The sequence below is a fragment of the Dipodomys merriami genome, unplaced genomic scaffold (genome assembly GCF_024711535.1).
Source record: "Dipodomys merriami isolate MVZ:Mamm:240054 unplaced genomic scaffold, mDipMer1.0.p SCAF_2, whole genome shotgun sequence".
NCBI lineage: Eukaryota > Metazoa > Chordata > Mammalia > Rodentia > Heteromyidae > Dipodomys > Dipodomys merriami.
In genome coordinates, this window is record NW_027203381.1 from 2,542,501 (window position 1) to 2,550,009 (window position 7,509).

Below are 7,509 nucleotides of genomic sequence, written 5' to 3' on the forward strand. Positions count from 1 at the left end.
GGCTCAAGTGGTAGAGTGCTAACCTTAAGCTGAAGAGCTGAAGGAGAGTGCCCAGGCCTAGAGTTCAAGCCCCACAACCAACAACAACAACAACAACACAAAGCAGAAATAAAAAGCGGGAGCCGCCTCACTTGCTGACAGCCCTTCTGTGGCCCTGGCTGCATCGCTGAACAGGCAGGGTGTGTGGCTGAGCGGTGTGGCTGCCCTGCAGGAGCCTGGCTGGGCAGCCAAGTCTGCAGAGTGGGCACAGGAGTTGTTGGGGCCGGAGGCCAGCTGCAGAGATGGAGGGAAGAAGGCGCAGGGCAATGGCGAGCACTTAAGTTACTGTGGTGAGAGGAGGGAACTGCAGGGCTGGAGTGGACACACGTGAATGCTGCTACAAAGAAATGTAGACCGACGCCGTAGCCTCAAATGAAGTCGAGAAGAGCTTCGCTGGTGCTTAATAAGATGTGATGGCACTGAAAGCGATCCCTAGACGTTAGGGAAGAGGAGTCTGGAAGTTGAGTACAGGTGGTCCAATGTGCTGGATGCTGGACATTAACATCCAGAGGATACAGCACCAGGGAAAGTAGGGTGAGATTTGTGTGCAGGGCATACAAGAGGGCCAGAGGGTAATGTTATTACCAGGTACTGGGCAATTTAGAAATAGATGGCAAATCTGTAGAATTTTCAATGATAAAAAGGTTCTCTACCCCAAAACATATATTGCTAAAGTCAAATATTAGCTTTTATCTCCAGTCATGGGGCTTGAACCGTGATCTTCAGATCTCAGCTTCCTGAGTAGCTAGGATTACCGGTGTGAGCCACCAGTGCCTGGCTATTTCTGCTATTTTTGTGTTGTGTTGAACTGCTACTTTAAGCAAACACCACATCTCCTTTGGGAATGGATTCAACTCCCTGAGAATGATTTTGTACTTGCTCAGAGTTTTTGGGCTTGAGGTCTATGTTAGAACATTGATTCCTTGCCTAACAGAAAGTAATGGTGACAATAATTATCAAAATATCAATAACAATAGTATTCACAGCACCACTGATTGCAGAGTGCATTAGAAGAACTTCCAAGACTCTTATTATAAACATCTTACATTTATATTAATTTCTGATGGGTACTTTTTTTTTCTTTTGTAGGGTCTTCCACATATCCAGACAGCTCTTTACCACTAAGCTCCATCTCCAGTTCAATTTTGAACTTCTGGGGACAATATAAACTAGTGACCATTTGCAAAAAGGCATTGCCCCTAGCCTCTTATAAAGCAAAAGAACACACTACGCAGCTTTTATGGAGTGTCCTGAATCCAGTGACTCCTGTAAACTCCCTGTTCTGCGTCTCCCACGGGTTACTGGTGTGCATTAACTGTGCAGTGCACTTTCGTTTGCTTTTCATCACAGGGTATCAAGAGGCAGTAGAAGGGTGCAATTACTTGATAGGTGTTTCAAATTCATATGTAGCAAACCATAATTCAGATTTTTTTACATACATTTTATCTATGCATTGCAAGTCACTAAGTTTTTTTTAATGCTTCTTTTTTGTATGTTTTTTATTGTAAAAAATGCTGTACAGAGAGGTTACAGTTACATGAGCAAGGTAATGAGTACATTTCCTATTGAGCATTGTTGCCTCCTCCTTTGTTTTCCCCCTACTATCCCTTCCCTCCCACCTCCACCACTACACCCTCCACCCCCACCCCACCCCCGCCCCCTTGCCAAAGTTGTAAAGTTCGTTTTCAACATAGTGTTTTGTACATCTCATTGTTACAATGGGTCAACCTGTCACTAAGAGATTCGAATCTAAAGAAAGTCTTCTACAGAGGGCCAAGAAGTTCCACACCTGCAATTGGCTGCACACCTGCAGAAGTTCCACGTCTGCAACACTGTGGCTGTGTGTTGCTTCCAGGCAAAGACACTGTAAATCAACAGCCAGCAACCAACCGTCCCCCATGTGCCCCATTCACGCGCCCCCGCTCTGTAGTTCAATGGGTCCTATTATTGTCCCCGTGATATTAGGTTCTTCAGTTGTTGTTAAGCACATATCCCTAAAAATGTCATATGACCTCAAACAGGTCAGTAGTTCAAAAAAACCAAGTATTCCAAAGTCCAATTCTTTTTTTAAATTAAAAGAATAATTTCTTTTTATTATTTTAAGTGTTATTATAAAAGTGATATATATATAGAGAGAGGTTACAGTTTCATAAGTCAGGTACATCTCTTTTTAGATAAAGAATCATTTCCTATAGTTAAATTGGGAAATACTACATCCTAATATAAATTAGAACTATATAATAACAGCTAAAAGTATTACATAGGTAAAAATATACAACAGAAGAAAAGCATCTCCAAAATATAAAATAGAAAGCATAATTTTTTAAGTTAGAAATGGATGAAATAGGAATCAAGATACAATTATCCAGAACAACACAATCTAAAGTTGTTTTTGTTGTTGGTGGTGTTGTTCTGTTTTGTGTTGTGCCAACACCAGGGCCTCTAACCCTGTCCTTTTTGCTGGTTAATTGGAGATAAAGACTCACTGACTTGTCTTCTCTGGCTAGCCAGCTTCAAACAATGATCCTCACATCTCAGCCTCTTTGAGTAGGTAGGTTACAGATGTGAGTCACCAGCTCCCAGCTGAGATGGATTTTTTTTTTTGCCAGTCCTGGGGCTTTTTCTGTTTATGTGGTACTGAGGAATTGATCCCAGGGCTTCATGCATTCCAGTCTTAGATTTTTTAAAAGTATTTTCTCTTCCCAAGGTCTTGTGCTTGCTCTACATCCTCTGCATTCCCACACTGACATCATTGCCCTTGTTCTCCCAATTGCAGATGCTGACTTTGGCCAGGGCAGCTGGTAAGGGAATGGTTCCAGCTGCTCTGAGGCCCCTGGATGCCCAAGGGCCACCTCTGGCTCCACAGCTGGTGGAGGTAGCTGCCAGTCCCACAGTGACTGCAGCTCCTCAGAGCAAGAATGTTGCCCTGGCCCCTGCAAGGCTGGGTCCCCATGTAGAAGCAGCCTAGATGTCTCCAGACAAACTTGAGTCCCAGCATCCTCAGCTTCCAGCTGTGGGAGGGCCTTTGGAGAGCAGGTGGAAACTCAGCTGGACCCATGGAGGGAAAGTAGAACTTTCCAGAAGCCTGTCTTGGCATGCTGGCCGGAGTCTCCAAGTCAGGACTGACTATGCTAAGGCCCAAGACACTAGTGCTTTTCCAGAGGGTAGATTGCTCAGAAGCATGTTCTGATTCCCAGGAGAAGTAATCTTTCTTTCTCTGGATTCTTGGAAGGCTCAACTGGCTAAAGCAGTTGGGGACAGATGCTCCAGGCAGTTCTGGGTCTGCAGTGGAGACCTGTGCCCAGGCCATGTTCTTACCAGAGCTCTTCTGTTTTCTCTTTGATATCCTACCTAGCTCTATGGTTCTGAAACCAGAGCTGGATTTGAGGCTTAGGAATCCGAGTCAGCCCTGGAAGTTCTTCTATCTCGCTGATATCAGGATACCGGTTCTTCTCAAAGGCCTCAATAAGCACTTTGCACTGATCTTTGTCAAATTTGGTCCCCATGCATCCCTTGCCTGGCTGAGGTCCTGGGGACTCCTGGTGTCTGTTAGAAGCCATGGCCTGCCTAGGTGGTATTCTCGCCTGAGCCTGTGTGTTCCCAAAGTCTAATTCTTGAATTAAAAAGATTCAATATGAGCAGTTAACACAAGTTTCAGTTAAATACAGCAAAACGAATGCTCTTCTTTATTGCTTTAGCCTGGATTTTCTGGCCTGTGTCCTATCGCTCTTGAACAAGTAGCCTTGATATTCAAATTTTCAGAAAATGGTGTCTGTATGAGTGATGACGAATCATTAGGACACAGAGGGAATATTATAATCTCCAGCTGTTCCTGCATATTCATGATAGATTTACTGAAATCTCTTATGAATTTCCTTAATAGATACAAGAGTCCTTCTGGTCCCTTGGACTCAGGAGATGTGAAGATTGCTAATTGATTGGAATAAATGAAGTCAATTGGTAACACGTCTGGGGAAGATGGCGGTTACATCTATGAACAGGAATGGGATTGGGGATTCGTGGAGCCAAGCAGACCTGGAGGAGCACCTGCCAAAACATTTCAGCTGGGAGCCCAGACATGGGAGGAATGAGGCTCTGGGTAATATTTCTGTGAAGAAATACAGTAAGCCACAGCAGCACAGTGAAATGGCCAAAGACATTCTCAGTAATGAGCAATAAGTAAGGTCTCCCACCCTCAGGGACAGGAGGTGATGTAGACTCTTCCAAATGCTGCTGGGAGGACATGAGAGGGTCATCTGCCCCACAAGGGAGTTGTGGGGCTCGAGCAGACTTCAGAGGAGGGTGCCTGTGATTCATCTTTGCCAGGTACCTGGGAACAACTGTGTCTGACGCCCACAGTGTCCTTGTTTGCTACACTGTTTTCTGTCTGTCTGTCTGTCTGTCTGTCTGTCTGTCTATTTTTACATTATAAATACTTGTCTTCCACAACAAATCGCTCCAGGTCGAGTGGCACAAAAAGTAGAGAATTATAAACTGAATATTTATGGGTGGCAAAAAATCATCTAGAAAACTTCTAAGTCACAATCAAAACAAAATACTGGCTTATCATGACCTACCTGACCTTAAAGAAATCATATAAGGACCTCATGATTTGGCAGATGTTTTATTAGAGCAAGAAACACATATTAGCACTTCACCAGCCATGAACTTGAGGTACAGAGACCACATCCAGGAGGCATGTAAGAGGTGGTACTTTTCACTCAAGGCTTAATAATCCCTTCCATCCTACTTGTTCTAGATGCTGAGTCAGGGGGGACCATGACCCCAAGTCCCCACCTTACCCTTACCCTGCCCAGCCCAGATTCAGGAATATGGATGAGTAAGAAAAGCATTCCAGTGAGCACAGTTTTTTGATGTTCCTCAAAATTTTTTGTGAGACTCAAGGGGACTGAGGCATCATGGTGTAGAGACAGATTCTCCAAGCCTGGGGTACCTAGAACCCATGAGTGTGATATAATAACTGTTTTACAACACTAAGTTTATTAGGGTAGTTTATTACTATGTGGGAATGTATAATCATTACGGAGGTCTAGTGATGTGTCTACATGTGGAAATACCTAGAGAACAGTGTTCAAGTCACCAGGAGACTGCTCCTGCCACACCATGCCTTTGAGGACACTTCAACGCATCACTCGATTGAGGTGCACACTGAGAATACAGGGCAGAGAGAAAAGGAGAAGGTTACAGAAAGCATCTCTACAATAAACTTCAAACATTGAACTTGACTTTCACTGCAGAAGCATCTGTCATGGTATGAAGCTGGGTGATATGGATATAGCTTTACATTTAACTTGACTTAATTTATTTATTTATAGCAGGTCCTGGGGCTTGAACTCTGGGCCTACGCACTGTCCCTGAGCCTCTTTGTGTTCAAGGCTAGGGCTCTACCACCTGAGCCACAGCACCACTTTTGGCCTTTTCTGAGTGGTTTATTGGAGGTAAGAGTCTCACAGGGATTTTCGTGGGTGGCCTGGTTTTGAACCATGATCCTCAGATCTAAGCCTCCTGAGTAGCTAGGATTATAGCTGTGAGCCACTGGCACATGACTAGCTTTATATTTTAAGTCATTCTCGGCCCTCACATCAAATGTAATCTTTCAGGTAAGACAAGTTATCTTATAAAATAGCTATATTTGTTGCACAAATCAACTTGTGGAATTAAATACCTTCTTCAGTGATGAAAAATTAGGTCATTTGTAGAGTCTTCGTAAGATGTCCATTGAAATACATGTGACTGCCATTTGCAATTTCCATTAAAACAGCAGTTTTTTGTCATTGAATTTTATTGACAATTAGTAATTTAGGACAATTGATAAAGACAGGCTGCATTCTCTATTTTCTCAAGATGATTTGTTTTCTTGTATTTCAGTATCTGAAGCAACTGTCATCCTATTAATTCACCAGATTTATGGATACCTCCTAGGGTTGATTTTAAACAATTGAATTTTGTTGTAGTCATAGTCTCGCTGTTTCAAGTCCTTTCAGCTGTAAAACAAACATGATATGAACAACAACAACAAAAACCCTGGTAGCACAGTCAGCAAAGGAAATCTGAGTCATCTGAGACAGTGGCTTGACATTGGCTTATGGGGGAAAATGACAAGAAAAATATCACCAGAAAACTAACAAAGCTATTGCACATGATGGATAATAATCTAATTAAATATGAAGTTTAAAATTTTTGAAGTCTGCTCACAGTGCAGTATTTCAGCGAACATTTGTAGAATTTTATGGATTGCTTTTGTTAGTAAATGTCTCATTGAGAGCAGATGTAGAATTACTCAAAAATCATTTGGAAGTGATCCCCAAGGGCATAGATGATCAAGTGTTGCTGCGGGGGGTGGTGCACAAGCTCTCTACAGAAGTCTCAGGTAAAATATCCATGTGTCCTGGTCCATGTTGCAAGAAGAGACTGCTGTGTGAAGGAAGATGTTAGCATGCATGGTTTAGGCTGTCTTGGAGCCGGTGTGATTGCTCCCATCAGGAGGAACAGGCATATTTGACTTGAATAGGCCTTTCCTTAGCTCATACTAGGTATAGGTAATCAAGGACCTTCACAGAGACGTGAATTGTTATGAGCAAATGACAGCGGTGTCCTGATGCTGTATTTACTAACAGTACTCTGCTGGCAGAGGGCTTATCTCAGGCACATTTGCAAACATTTTACAGAATCCTGACATCCCCATTTCCTTGTATTTAACAGATATTTTTCAATATGCAGGAAAATGAATTCTTGCTCTTGGTAATGCCCCATCTCTTCAGCTCAACAAGGCAGGGGAGAGGATCTCTTTCTTCTTCTATACTGCACATTTTCTTTCTTGGGACCATGACAGGAATGGCGGGACTGCATGACTCACCGGGGCTCACATCCCCTCACAGGGATTATACCAAATCTTCTTAGGTGACAAGACAATTGGGACAGAGCAAGCAGTGCATCAACAGAAGACTGAGGATTTCTTGCTAACTACACAGAGTAATACTGTGGGGCTGGAATGTAGTTCTGTGGCAAAGTACTTGCCTAGCAAGGGCAATGTCCTGGGTTCAAGCCCAGTATCCAAAAGAAAAGATAGAAAACAAAAAGGAAATTTTACTTTGTTTGTTTTCTCTAATATATTCTACCTTTTAATAAAAAAAACCTTCAGGCATTATTCTGGAATTAAATTAATGGAAGCCATATGCTATGTGTGTAGATTTTGCTGAAGTTATTTATTTCCTAGCATAGTCTGGCATATCTGAACAGAATGGAGCAGAGCAGTTTGGATAAAGGCCAAGTAGCAATATACTTCTCACATTCTCGCTGACTTACCTTGTGAAAGTTGTCAAAGAAATAGTGTTTAGACTAAATATTCAGTAAATGGTAAAAATATTGAATAAATAAAGAAATGAAACAAATAGTCGAGGACCTATGACACCACAAAAGAGTTTGAATAATTTAAGAGCTTTTCATGTT